This window comes from Lissotriton helveticus, chromosome 4_1 (assembly GCF_964261635.1).
Source record: "Lissotriton helveticus chromosome 4_1, aLisHel1.1, whole genome shotgun sequence".
In the NCBI taxonomy this organism is placed as follows: Eukaryota; Metazoa; Chordata; class Amphibia; order Caudata; family Salamandridae; genus Lissotriton; species Lissotriton helveticus.
In genome coordinates this window covers 2,087,987,188-2,088,002,519 of record NC_136063.1, presented here as the reverse complement: position 1 = coordinate 2,088,002,519, position 15,332 = coordinate 2,087,987,188, and positions in this window count along the sequence as shown.

Below are 15,332 nucleotides of genomic sequence, written 5' to 3'. Positions count from 1 at the left end.
AGAACAATTAATATTCTTGAATGACACCATTCAACAGACTACATGTCTTGGCCTGGCCAAGATTAAAGACTTAAACAAACCGTCTATTCCAAAGCCCATACCTGATAGTAATAGCACTACTGATATGGAGATAGACGTATCCCATATTTTATACCAAAACAGAACACATCCTGATTGGAAAAAATGGTTGATCTGGCCCACAGACACAAATAACTGTCAAGATAGATTCCTGAACAAAATAACGGGGTTCAAAATGATCAGGCCAGACCCAAGATACTCCTAGAGACAACATCCAGGGATAGTTACAACATACAGTGTAGGGAAACTATGCCTCGAATGGCTACAGAAATCCACACTGGCTGAAATTAAGCAACACTTGACTTTACTTAAAGACGGTGCTGACTTGCGTGATTTCATATTGGGACCACGCAAACAGCGTCAAAAATGTTTCATAGCGGCCGGTATATACGGTGCGTACAACGACGCTTGGAAAGTAATGCAAATTGAAACAGCAGAAAAAATACTAGAAATTGATCGTATTAATGTGGAAAAATCACTTTCTGTTGTGGACAATGGGTTAACGACTCTGTCCTCCAGAATATATTCACTGGACAGTATTGTATCATCTGCTATTGATATAATAGAGCAAGACTTACTAATGTTACAACATGGTCAGTCCCAATTACGTTCTATTGTACAGCTTGGCTGGACGTTGCAAAATCTGCGTTCAGGCTACGTGCCATGGCGTTTAATCAACGTAACGTCATTATTTTCTATCTTTAACCTTACTGATAAACAAATCAGTTTGGCACAAAAAGGAGCAGACTATACAATTCTGAGCATTGAAAAACTTGAGAGATTACCATTGACAATGTCAGAAAGACCTGTCATTGAATGGATAATACACGGAATAATCACAATTCCAATAACAACTTTCCAATTTAAATACTTCCAAGAATTTATACCAGCAGGGCAGTATGAAAGGTTGGGTAAAGGGTACATCAAGTCAACATGGAATTTACCTTATACACACACATGTTACAGTGAAAAAAAAAAAATTATTTCTTAGTGGTAAAAATTGTAAACGATCACTAAGCGGTACACTTCTGTGTCAAGGTATTAACTTGCATGGAGCCTGCGAAGGGTCTTCGAATAACCTTTCATGTCACCTGCACGGCACTCCTGCAACACAGATAGAGCCATTCTTTAGACAACTTTCTAACGGGAGCTATATTCTAATAAATGACCACAGCTGTTGTGGCATGGTGCCAGGGAAAGCCTATCTCGTAAGCGTGAGTTCCATTGTCACTTGCTGCATGCAAGTATTGTATCCAAACAGCACTCCAGACCTGGAGGCGGCAATATGGCCTCGTTTGAATATCTCTTCTATTCGAATTGATACTTTAAGCAAAATGAAGTCTGTTCTTTTACAGACAACCGTGCCTTTAACCTCATCCAGAGAAACGTATGATCTGCAAGTTGCAAGGACAACGGCCCTTTTATCAACAAATTACCCCAATCCTAAAAATGTCAGATACCAGTGGCATCGCACATGTATTTAAGACAATTTTTTCGGGACTGTTAATACCATTTGAAACAGTTCTGGGCATCTTTCCCAATTTTGTCCATTCTGTCTTTGGCGGCCTACCTCTACTTTTGGGACTCGTAGCAGGAATTTTATTTTTGATTCTTCTGCTCCGATATGGCAAACCAAACCGCAGACAAGACTCCAGCAACGATGGAAGAAATGATCCTAACTATACGCTATCGGGACCGCATAACTAAAGTCCTCGGATTAGCCCGGCTAAGAGATCTGAACATGACCTGGTTTCTTTCATTCAGACCTATCTGGCAAAATTGCATCTTACCTGTGCTTCGATGTATGCTATGCGGAGAAGAATGCGTGTTGGACGTCTCTCTTACACTACCATCAGCAGTACCAATGGATACAGATACCTTGCTAAGTCCTGTAACGGCTCATGCATCGTGTTGTCCCCAGCGGCTACCTATTCTGATGACGGCATTCGTTGAGACTTCACCACTACGAGTATGTGGCAGTGGAGTACGAGATGAGAGCAGCATCACACAGGTACAACCTTCAGTGAGAATTGCTGATCCTGACATCGATGATAGCAATCATTCTCACGACTGCACTGTTACAGCATTTTCAAACTTGGTCGAACTTTCACCTGATGCTGTAGACCAATTTTTTGCAAGTCTGTCTGAAATGATGTTCTCCCCTCAACATAAAGAATAACTTTCAAAGCAACGAGCACACAGCGTTCCCTGAACTCTGAATTCGGCCTTCAGCTTTGATAAACAAAAGCTACTGAAAACATTTGGAACTATTTTTCCCCTGAAAGCGAAATTATATATTTTTTTCCCTTCCAAATAATTTACATTTTTCTGGCACAAAGTACTCTGCTTAAAGTAGAACTATTCTTAGAGAACAGAGCTTCTATTTTAGGAACTCTAGAGACAATATTTAACCTCAGCCTCTAGCACATGTACAGCAAATTTGTATTATTTAGTGATGGAATGGTCTCGACCTTCTCTTCTGTATTAAGAGCCATTTCATGTGTAAATTTTCCCAATTCATTTAGCTGATATATATATATGCATTTTTAACTGAATGATACCACTGCTTGAAAAGCGGACAGTACCAATACTCATTTTCGTGTATTTACCATATACAATTTCAAATGCGAATTATGTATTTTGGGGTGGGTTGGAAAACACATGCACCATTATATGTTTACTATTGCTTAGTTTTAAGTAATGAGGGACATTAGATCGTGGAGTGGGTGTTGTATTTCTATCTAGGACCCTAATTCGATATTCCTGATTTATGCCCTTATGTGGTTATAATAAATAATATCCTTATAGAGGCATAAGAATCATATCCATATTTAGTAACAACCCATGCAGTCCAAATACAGCATGGCTACTCCTCTAGACTCCTAGAAAGTACAACGCGTTCTTTAAACAAACCAAGCCTCCAGCAGCCCGGGAAATCCCCCTGCTCTTGTTTTGATTTGCACAAGAACTCCTAGAGTCAGAAAGAACTGTCAGTTCTTGGTGACGTCTTATGTCCAATCTTACGTCAAAACCCGGCACCTTTCAGGTATAAATATACCAACTTTGCCTTAAGCAAACACACAGTGGTTTGGAGCAGAGCGGCTATCTACTTGCCCGAGAGCCCAGCTGATGCGAGAGCCCACAGACGCCGCCCCTCCCTTTTGACGCACTGAGAGAGAGGGCTGTCTTTTCTCCAGCCGAGAAATCCAGCTCCGGTGTTTTCAGCCGCCCTTGCGGGTTGCTGGGATATCGAGTCTTGAGAAAGAGATACCAGACCTCCTGCTTTCTATTACCCAGGTACGGAGCTGACTAAACCCTTAACGAGAATTCTTGATTCAGATCCTTGGCAAAAACCAACTTAACTTAAACTGCTACTTACTTACTCCTTCCCATGTATTAGGCTTAGGTCAGGTACACCAGGGTAGGCGTATTTAGAAGCACCAGTTGAGTACGTTAGTCAAGGTATATATGTATGTATATATTTTATCCATTTTAAAGTATCATATGGCTAAGAAACCATATCAATGCTTTTACAGTATTATTTTGTAATACTCCTTTTACTGTACGCACTTTACTTTATGATAAGTATTGCAATTGTGGCACTTGATTTCTCTTGCATGAGAAAGAAGACTGCTCAATAAATCCCACCTTTTATTGAAAACGCCCGTCTCTCTATTTCTCTGCACTCTGGTGAAACTAAGTATGCATGATTGACTGAGTAAAATAGCTGTCTATTGTTTTCACACGACTCTAGAGATACACTCTTATTCTAAGGGAGCAAAGTTGTCATGTTTTATGGTTGTCAGAAGCTAATCCCTTCTTGTCTATCCAGGGAAGTTAAACTCCTCCTTGTTTACTCGAGAAAGTTTCTAGTGACCTCTGAGCTAGCTGGCAAAACTAATTAAGTCTAATGAAGTCAGAGGAGACCTAGTCGACCTCAGTCCTACGTCTACACTGCTGTTTATATTGTTCCAATGCGCAGAGCCTATTGGGAATATAGGAACTACACTACAGTGCATGGTATGTATTGACACCTTACACCATGGACAAGTAATTCATGTACTACTGCATCATGTCAGGAGGCACAGTAGTGCACACATAAAACACAATTTGATGATCAATCAAGTGTGTAGTGTACAAACAGTGAATGACACACAGCTAACACAAAGCTTGTGGGGTGCACTACAATGACCATTTCCCATTGTACCCACAGGTGACCAAGAACTGACTACAGAGAACAACACCAGCAACCTGCAGAGCCAGTCTTTCCCCTGGAACATCGACACTCGGATGTTGAGTCCCAGGATTCTTTGGACGAGGAGCCCGAAGCCGGTCCATCTGGTGTTCCAGGGTGCAACAGTTCCCAGGATCCCATCATCCCCACACCACATCTGCTGCCTCAACAACCTCCATGCAGACCCCTGCTGTTACGGCCGGTGCATCCTCCACCACCACCACAACCAGAGCTGCCTGCAACACTCTCCCTGTCCCACAGTATGACCACCCTACCCCATTGACTGAGGAGGGCAGGGAGAGGATGTGGTGCCTACAGTGGAGAGGCAAAAGGTCCATGGCAGCAGGGCAGGTGGGAGGGGCAGGGTCACCTACCCATGACGAGAGCCTGGGACCGAATCCCTTGAGCACATACACAGATTCCTTGGGGCATATGAACAAGCCCGGGGTCAAACGGGCCAGTCAGAACAAGATTCCAGTGAGCTCCTCCTGCTGATGAGGTCCATGACAACCCGCATGGGCCAAATTGTGGACCTCTTGGGCCAGCTAGTACGGGACTGAGGGACAGGCCTGCACCACAACCAACACCTCCCACTCCCACTGGTGGTCCGCAGGATGACAGTTCACCATCCTCCCCTGTGGCCACAGAGAGGGGTGTGTTCTCAGACCCCACTAGCCCCCCAGCAGAGGCCCCCCGCCAAGCGGCGAATTGGCTGTCCGAAGAAAACCCAGGGAGTATCTGTTGACAAAGCACCTGCCAAATGCCAGTCACAAAGCCAGCCATGAAGGCAACCCTCTTCCCCAGTGAATTGACTTTTTGGACTGTCCTCCCCTACACTGCCTTGTGATCAGCATCTGTCTGTTGGACTGGGTCACAACATCTATGTGGTGACTACCCGATTATCCTATTTACCATAACTTTCAACTCACTGCTTCACTAATCATATCACTGTAAATGTTGACCCCTCACATGCCACCATTGTAAATAAACAACTCCTTACACACATGCTCCGTCTTTATTCCAGGATGTACAGTCTTCACCATGATTACAATGTACCAGGAGTCTGGAGTGAATGTAGGCAAGGAGAGGTTGAAGGCACCTAGGAAAACACAACAGAACAACATTCACTAGTCTGGGTGTGGCATTACAGACATCACACAACACTTCACAACAATAGAATCCCACTTGCACACATCACAGTGGGCAACAAGTCCCAACATACACATCCTGTAGAGCCACCACTGAGTCTACAATGGGATGCTGTCACAAATCTTGCATTCTCCTTCACAACAGCAACATCATCAGACAGTGGGTACATTGTACTTTGTCACCCACCTTCAAGTGAAGTAGCAGGTGACGAGCTGTTGACGCAGGTCAATACCTTCCTCCTCTACACTGACCTCATCATTGGACACGGGTTGGTTTGCCGGCGGAGGCCTTGGTTGCTCATCGTCATCCAGGATCAGGGGAATCTCTTTGCGAATGGCTAGGTTATGGAGCATGCAGCATTCCACTACAATCTGACACACCTTCCTGGGCGAGTATATTAGTGCACCTCCGGTCTTGTCCAGGCAGCGGAAACGTGACTTTAGCAGACCAACGTGTCGTCCCATGGACATCATTGTAGTAGACTTCAGCTGGTGTCCTGGGATTCCGCAGTGGGCTCAGCAACCAAGGATGGTTGGGATATGCAGAGTCACCTAGGTGTGACAAAACACAAATAAACATTGCAATGTCGCTGAGGCAGAGGACAGCAGGTCACACACACAGCACACCAGATATGACTAGGCATACTCACCCACAATTCGTGCACGCTCGGGAAGCAGGTTAGCCATCAGCTGGGGTACAATGCTGTTACGCAGGATGTATGAGTCATGGGCCAAGCCTGGGAATTTGACATACACATGTGAGATGACCATATCTGCCTGGTACCCCACTTGCACATTTATGGAGTGAAAATGTTTACGATTCCTCTAGATGTACTCACATGCCTGGGGTGGACAAAGACCAACATGGGTGCAATCAATGGCACAAACAACATGTGGGATGTGTGTGAGGGGAAAGAGATCTCCCTTCACAGCTGTCAATTCAGGCCCCCTGGGAAATAAATATATATGTCCTTGCAGATCATCATGGCAGACAGTACATCATGCAGCACCATGCTGAACATATGTAGTGACATCCCACCTGCACTAGACACTGTGTGCTGGAAATATCCAGTGGCAAAAAAATGCATGGACGTCATCACCTTATACGTTGGGGTGAAAGCTGTTGTATATGTTCTGCAAGGCTGCAGATGGGGCTCCAACATCTCACAAAGGGTTTGTAGGGTGGCTCTCTCCAGAGAGCATTTCAGGATGATCGCCTCATCCTCCATGTCTGCCAATACTGTCAAGAGACGAAGCAGATTTGGTCTCCTCCTAGTTTGAGTTGAAAGTGGACACATTTCAATGCAATACATAATGAGAGGGGCACCACATCTCACGTTCTGGATGACACAACGCCAACAATGACTGTCATCAAAATTGAGTTACAGACCAGCTTACATGCAGGAAAACCTTCAGCTACACAAATGACACACTTCTCAACATACACAAAGCAAGTACCTCAAACACCACCTTGTTCAATGTGAATGCACATAGAGATATGGCCAGATTTGACATGGGCACACCTGGGAATATAGCATCCAGCATATGTGTAACAAAGCAAGCCCACTGTCTCATACCCAGCTGCTATACCTGACACACCTTCAGGTGTCATTTAAACCTGGCACACATCAACGACACAATGACCACAGTCTGAGCATAAATGACGATTGTGTGCATCAAACATAAGAAGACATGCAAAAAAGATCATTCATTGAGACAAACATTGCTGGGGTTGTCACTTCACCTCAACACATTGACATGGGTACACATTGTAGAGTACATGACAACACTGCCCTGTATACAGGACCATCAATACCACAAGTGACATGTGAGGGAGTACATGCCAATCTATGAAATCACATGCACAAACATGGCATGTGTAGTCACCAGTCGGGTAAATGGAACATTGGCATTGTGTGCACAATGATGTGCCATTAACCATGTGGCCACTATGCACTGTTGATGTTTGCCAGATGGCCATTGTGAATATATGGCATCCAAATTGCGGTAGTACCGCCTGGCCCCAGCGGTGTGTCAATACCCAATACACAATTGCGGTAGTGATATATATCTATGTATTGCCAAATTGCGGTTGGCAAGCTCCGCCACCCAAGTCGCAGTGCCTCATGTGATTGTATGGGACCCAAATTGCGGAGGTCCCTGCCTTGCCCCTGTGGTGTTTCACCGCCATGGAGCATGCCCTTACAGCCAATGGAAATCTCAATCGCGGTAGCATGATGGACTTTTGAAAATCGCTGTAGGAGTGCTCCGCCACTCCAGAGCCGGTCATTGGATGCAATTGAAAGACGCACCATCGCAGAAGCATCCGCCTGGCCCCTGCGGTGTGTCACCGCCATGGAGCATGCCCTTACAGCCAATGGAAACCTCAATCGCGGTAGCATGATGCAATTTTGAAAATCGCAGTAGGCGTGCTCCGCCACCGCGGATGAGGTCATTGGATGCATTTGAAAAAGGCGGATTTGGAACACCAGTTGCTGCAGCTTGGCACCTTTGAAATGACCCGAAGGGGCTATAAATGTGTGGGAGGGAGTCTCATATTTACACTGCTCCCAGAGCCTGCTGCCAGAGACCCCTCATCAGCTGCTGCCTCCATGGACTGCTGCCAGAGACCCCTCATCTGCTGCTGCCTCCAGGGACTGCTACCAGAGACCCCCCACCTGCTACTGCCTCCAGGGACTGCTGCCAGGGACGCCTGGCCACCAAATTCTGCCGCTGTTGTCTCATATCCACAGTGATGGCAAGGACTAAGAAGATCCTTGCCAGTCCCTTCACAAGTGAGGAGCAGGAGGTCGTGGTGGATGAGGTGCTCACACAGTACCCAAGGTTATATGGTGCCCCAAGGTCGTGGTAAGTCCTCAACAGTGGAGGGAGTGCAGGGGGGCCACACATGTAGTTGGACTGATGTAGTATGTTCCTGAGAGTTTGGGGCTGTGTCATGCACTGCCTAACATGCTGTCTCCAGGGAGACGGTGCGTGTACCCCATGCCACATGATACTCTGCCTTCACATGTATGTGTGAGTGACCTGTGTTGTGTTGTCAGCCATACAGTGACACAGCAAGTTGCACATGCAGGAGTCAGGACAGTGATTGCTTGGCTGAATGGCTGTGTGTGCCCCTGTTGTCATCTCAGTGTGAGCCCACCTGGCCTGCACAGTACCTACCCAAAAAGACAAGGACACATCAATTCATTTACAGAGTATTACATCTGTCTTTTCTCATTGCACTCCGGCTATAAGCCATCTCAGCCCTGTAGATTGCACACGACTGGCCTTAAGAAAATGATTTTGTATTTGTGAGATCATGTCCCTCAATGTGACATCAATTACACAGTTATCTATTTACAGGGCAGGGACATTGAGGGCTGTGCAGTCTTGGACACAGTGAGTCTGACCACAAACACATGTTGATATGTGATGTATGTCTTGCTCAACCTAAAAATGGACTGGAGATGTGGGCAGGCTACACAGCGTTTTCAGTGCTGGCATCCTGCATGTGTGTGAGATGTGCAGGGTCTGTGTTCCCCATCACATCAGCATGCATGTACATCAGCTTTTCCCATGCAGATGTACCATGTGAGATGTATCCTTGTTTCTGTTAGACATATCTGTGGATTTGGGATGAGTTTGTATCATGCTACTGTACTGAGAGGTGTAAACCAGCATAAGGCCATATGGAGGGGCATTGCAGCCAAGGTGCGGGCTCTGGGTGTCTCACACCGACGGTTCACCCACTGCCACAAGAGTTGGTACAACATCAGCTGGCTGGCAAAGAATGTGGCAGAGATGTCCTTGGGGCTGCTTTCTCGCACTGGAGGGTTGGTGCGGCGCAGCATGACACCACTCATGGGACACATCTTGGCCGTGACACAGTCTGAGCTTGATGCACGTTTGAAGGAGCATCAGCAGCAAGCCAGGGGTGAGTATTCTGGGAAGGGTGACTTTGGCTGTGAGTGGCTGCATGTGTACAGAGCCTGTGTGATCCCTGGTCTATGTGATGTTGGTAGTGTGATGCAGTGGCCAGTAAGTGTCTGCTGGGCTTGGTGCAGGTGTTCTGCATTTGCCCTACCTGTTCTTTCTAAGGTAATTTGAGTACTGTGCATTCCCATTGCATTCTGAATTGTGGTCTTCTGGTATCGTCTGCATTGGGGTAGTCTGGAGAATCCTATGGGAGGGAACGGCAGTGCGCCCAATCTGAGTGTACCTTCATCAATGTGTCCATTGCCTGAACTCAGATTTGGGAGGCTTAGACATCTGACACCAATGTGCACCAGTCGTTGGGCCCCAGAGTACAACATGTTGGGTGGCAAGTGCTCATGGCCATTGTGGAATGTCATGTTGTAGTCTGTGTCTGTATTGTCTCCTCCTGCTCCATCCACATCTGTCAGTGGCAAGAAGAAGTGTGCCCCCATCGTGGCCCTTGGTTTGCCCAGGGCTATTTGTGTGTCTGGTTGAATGGAGCCACTAGCAGGGTGTTGTGCTGTGTCGTCATCACATGGCTCACTCATGCCTGAATTTCCAGTTTCCACACACTGTTTGAGTCAATATAGTGAGTTAGCACAATGTGATGGCACAGGGTGTTGTGTAACATGTAGATTTAGTCATCTTCAGTGATGCTTTGCCTGTATATGTTTGTAATGTTGCTGCCACTGAACTGACTCTACATCTCTCTCTCTCTCATACAGCATCTCCCGTGGTCACGGAGGAACAGGGGACGGACACTAGTGGGGGTGAAACAAGCACTACAGCTGCACAGGAGCCCAGTGACACAGATTTGACCAGCGCCTCAGAGGGGGTCAGGAGTCTGCTGGAGGAATCCCAGCCTTAGACGCAAAGTTCCACGTCATCTGATGCCAGCGGTGATGCATCCATGTTGGCGGGAACAGGAAACGGGGACTCTGCATCATCTTCTACCACACAGTGGCCAGTGCCCACACTCCTAGCCACTTCCTTTGGTGCTGCCCATTTTCGCAGTAAAAGGGGAAGAGTGTCCTTCACCCCGGGCACCGCTGCCCCTGCCCCTGTCCCCTGTGCCGTCAGTGCAGAGTCTGTGGACCTTTTGCACCATCTTAGTGTAGGCCTAACAGCTTTTCTCAATGCCTTCATAGACCACGACAAAAAATTGGCACATGTGGTTGCTTTCATGGAGGGCATACGTTCAGACATGGGTGGGCTGCACCAGACTGTCCAGTCTCTATCCTCCACAGTGACAGCAGCCCTTCAAGAGGCACATACTCACAGTCCAGCTCTGGTCCCTTTGTCCACCCCCCTGGCAGTAACCACATCTGACGATGATGACCACGCTCCACAGACCTCAAATTCACGATACAGCACACGAAGCACACAGCAGCAGCAACCCAAGCGGTCCAGGGTGCAGACACTATCCCCACAGAAAGCTAAATCCACCCCAGAGCACAACGACAAAGGCCCGTCAGGCGACACTAGGAGCCAAAAAGCAAAGAAGCAGACCTCAGACTCACATGCCTCAGAGGCATTCCCAGCAAAGGACTCTCCTGTCCCTAAAGCATCTCGCAAAGAGAAGCAGACAGTTTCTGTGCCCACTGACTGCATGGCAAGTGTACACCTAATAAGGGCTCCAAGGCAGATTCACCCACCACCTCGACTCCCATTCCAAGCCCAGTGAAGCAGGGAAAGGATGGCACTGTAGGTGTAACGCCTGGTAAACAGGGGATGGAGGGGCAAAGGCGAAGCCAGGCGAAGCGTTTAGCTGGATCCAGCACGTCCCCAGAGGGAGTGCCAGTTCTGCACCTGATGCAGCTTTGGTGGTGCGTGTGCCTGTTGTGTTCACACCACTTCCCATTGATCCCAAGTCAGGTAAGCCAGTAAGAATCCCCAAGAAATGGAAAGGCACCCCTCTAAAATCTCCCAGCCACACTGTGTCTCATGTCAGCATGACTCCACCCCCATGAGCAACTACACCACCTGCTCCAAGCAGCCCTACGGCTTGCCAATCCACTGATAGCTTTACCTCATCTGGGCCGTATTTCCCCGGTCAAGTGCTCCAACTGTCCCCGACACACAGCTAGCTCCCAGTCCGTCTGACAGCCAAGTCTGAGTGGTAGTCACGCTCACACACCTGTCTCTCACACAGGGGGTCTATACTGCACATAGTTACCCCATGACTGTGTTGCTGACCATGGAAAAGTACAGTCACACACATTCCCTGTGCAGCTTCTCATGTACTCACTCTGCACTTTGCACTGCCCAGTAGCATTGTCATTCACTGCTGTGTTCCCCTTGCCTGTGCAGCTTCTCATGGACTTGCTCTGTACTTTGCCATGCCCACTGGCCTTCTCATTCACTGCTGTGTGCCCCTTGTCTGTGCAGCTTCTCATGGACTTGCTCTGCACTTTGCCATGCCCTCTGGCCTTCTCATTCACTGCTGTGTGCCCCTTGCCTGTGCAGCTTCTCATGGACATACTCTGCACCTTGCCCTGCTCACTGGCCTTGTCATTCACGGCTGTGTGCCCCTTGTCTGTGCAGCCTTTCATGGACATAATCTGCCCCTGAACTGGCCATTGACCTTACTGCTTTGCCCTTGCCTGTGCAGCTTCTCATGTACTCACTCTGCACCTTGGTCGGGCCAGTAGCCATGCTGTTTTGCCCTTGCCTGTGCAGCTTCTCATGGACATACTCTGCATTTTGTGCATTGCTCTTCTCTAGTCTTGGTGCCTATCTGCGCAATATGTGAATAAAGACAGTTACTCCTGTTGTCTTTTTTGTCAGTGTCCTTACTGAATAATGTTATTTTGCTGTGTGTATATGGTTTACTGTGCCCCATGCTCTGTGTGCCACTTTAACATAGCCATTGTCGCAGCTCACATACTCCATTTTTTACAAGGGTCACTGGGACTTCAATTTTTCCTGACCCTGATACTTGTGGGGGCAATGGTGTCAGTGATCCTTGTTCCAATGCCTTACTTTCAATGTGTGCTCCTGGGTGGTCAAGAAGTCTGCAGTGTGAATGGGGGTGACCTTGTCAGGAGTGTTGATGTGTGTGTGCCCCTGCATTGTCAACTACGCACATGTGTCACTCAGGAGTTTGTTTGGATTGTTCAGCCCTGTGGATGTGGTTGTATGCACATGCGTGAGTTGTATGTTGTACACTGTGCAGTGTGTTGGTGTGTCCTTGCAGGTCTGGCTGACTCCTACTTGTTGTTTTTGTCACTTGTGAGTATGCAGAGTGTGTGACTGGCAAGTCGGTGTTGTGTTTTGTTGATCATCCATGTGCCTTGATACTGTTTGTATAGACTGTGCAGACCTGCTGCTCCACACTGCCATTGTGGTTTTATTTTCTCATGTATTTCTGTGACTTGGTGCCTTTTTGCCTCCAGTATGGCATGTTGTGTGTGGTGTCATATCATCCCCTATCTGTGCCTACCCATTGTGAGTTGGCACTCCCTCTATTTGTGTTTGGTATACTCCAGCCATGCCCACTACTGACATTCAAAACACTTCACTTTGATGTCAGCTGTCTCCTTGGTTTACATATGTATGTGCCTCCCTATCACTTCATTTGTTACACTGTGCTTTGTGGGGCAGTTCTTTGGCCAGGAGCAATGTGTCACTCAGGTTATTTCCCCAATAGGGTATATGTGATGTTCTTGTGCTGTTTGGCAGTCATGGTTGCTCATATGCAGTTCAACTGTGTGTGCTGCAAAGTACTCTGGTGAAGTTGTTTCCACCTTTCTGTCCCAGACATGTGCATCTGTTGGTGTTGTGTTGAATGTATGTGTGTTTGCTGTGGTACTGCTTCACTTCCTGGGTGTGATGTTATCTTTGTGCTGTGCTGATTGGTGTTATGTGGGTTAATGTTGTGTCACAAATATTTGTGTGGGGCTGGTATGCTTGGTGTGCACACACTGCTTGTTGTGCATACAGTGCTGTGGATGTGTGTTGCCTTGTGATTGCCTGGTGTGCATCCTCTGATGTCCTGCTGTGTTTGCTATGGGATTTTTTGGCCCTTGCATCTGTTGTTTGTTTGATGTGGCTGTGTTTTTCTGTGATGGTGCACATCTTGTTTGTGTTGTGGTATGTTGTCTGTGCATTGTTCCTGCCCGATGAGGTTGTGCCCTCCTGTTGTGTCCATGCTCCCATTGCCTTTCCACAGTGTTGCTGTACAGGGCATGTCTGCTCTTGTTGTGGTTCTGTGTGTATTTCTGTTGGGTTATGTGTTTGTCTGTTGTTTTTGTGCAGACCTTTGTTCTGGCATCCCTGTGTGTGTGTGTGATGTTTGTGGCTACCCCCAGGGTCTGTGATTGTTTGCCTGTGTATTGCCTGGGAAATATTGCCAGCCTTCAGTGTGTTTGACACTGGTGTTGTGTGCTGCTGGTTTGATGGGGGTATGTGTGTAGATTTCTACAAGTGGTTTACAGTCATGGAGTGTGTCAATGGCCCTGTGTGTTGTGCTACTGGTGGATACCTGTGAAGTTGTTGTATACATATGTGTGGCTGTTCACAGTTTGACTTCAGGGCCTTCCTATCATTCTTGTGCCTATACATGGGTTGCCTTGCTGTCTCCCTGGGTTGTTGCACTGAGCTGTGTGTGGTTTGACTTCACTCACTGTGCCAGCCATGTGTGCTTTGATGAGCTCAGGGTGTTGATGTATGTTTGTTTTCTTGCATGTGATGTACAAATGCTTGATGGTTGTCTCCATGGCATTCCATTTGTGTGCATTTCACTCTGGCTTTCCTATTTGTTGTGCTCCATTGCTGGTAGAATGTGGTCTGCGTATATGTCTGTGTGTGAGTGTGCGGTATGTCTGTGTGACTTGGCAGGCTGTGTGTTCAGTAGGATGTTTGTTCCTTGTATGTATGGGTGTTCATTTAGGGCTTGTACTCAGTTTCTTGCCATGAGTGTGGTGTTTTTGTGGTGTGTGGGTTGCCCTGGCCCTGTGCATGTGTGCTGTGTGTTCCTCTGCAGCCACTCCTGCTGTGGCTGTCTCCCTGGTTGTTTGGTGTGTGGTGCAGGGTATGGGTTCACCTGGCTTGTTGTTGTGCATGTGGTGAACAGGAGAGGCACATGGCATGTCCCTTCAAGTGGGAGTGCTGGTATGTGAAGGGTGAAGGTGTAGCCCTGTGGACTTTGTGCCCTGCCCATGCCTGGTGCTGTCCCTGCCTTCTGCATTGTGCACATGTATTCCCTTGTCTTCACTGCTGCAGTGATGTGACCAGACATTGCTGCATGATCGTGGAAAATGTGTGTCCTGGATGCGGAGGGGTGACTTGGTGGCAGGTAGGTCATGTGTGGGTACACTTGTGGATGTGTTACTGTCCCCACCGGGGTGTCTTATGTGGATTTGGACCCTGTATCAGCCCATTAGTTGTGTGTTGCGGTTGTGTTATTGCGTCCACATCAGTCAATGAGTTGCTGGTGATATATCAGGTATAGCACCGGAAAAATGTGTAGGGCTGGGTCCATTAAAGTGGTGTCCGAGTGGTGTGGACCGGGACTCTGGTTTCGCCCTCAGCTGTCGAGCTTCTACCATCACTGATTGGGCGGTTTCTGCACTGCTGTGCGACTAGTTGTTTGGGGCATCCTAATTTGTGGTGCAGGGCCGATTTCATTACGCAAGGCGGTGTGTCTCAATTGGCTCACACTGCCGTGGTAGCGGGCGCACTTTGATGGCGGTTCGCATTACACCGCGGCGGACAGGAATTGGGCTATGTTTGGCCATTCTAATATGGCAGCCGTGAGTTCCGCTGCTCGCAAGCGGTAAAATGCATTTTTCAGCACCGCCAGAGCAGCGGTGGTGCCACCATCCTCCATCCTAACAGACCCCAAGGCCTCAAACACCAAATCTAGTGAAAACTAAAAAAATCAAACATACTAC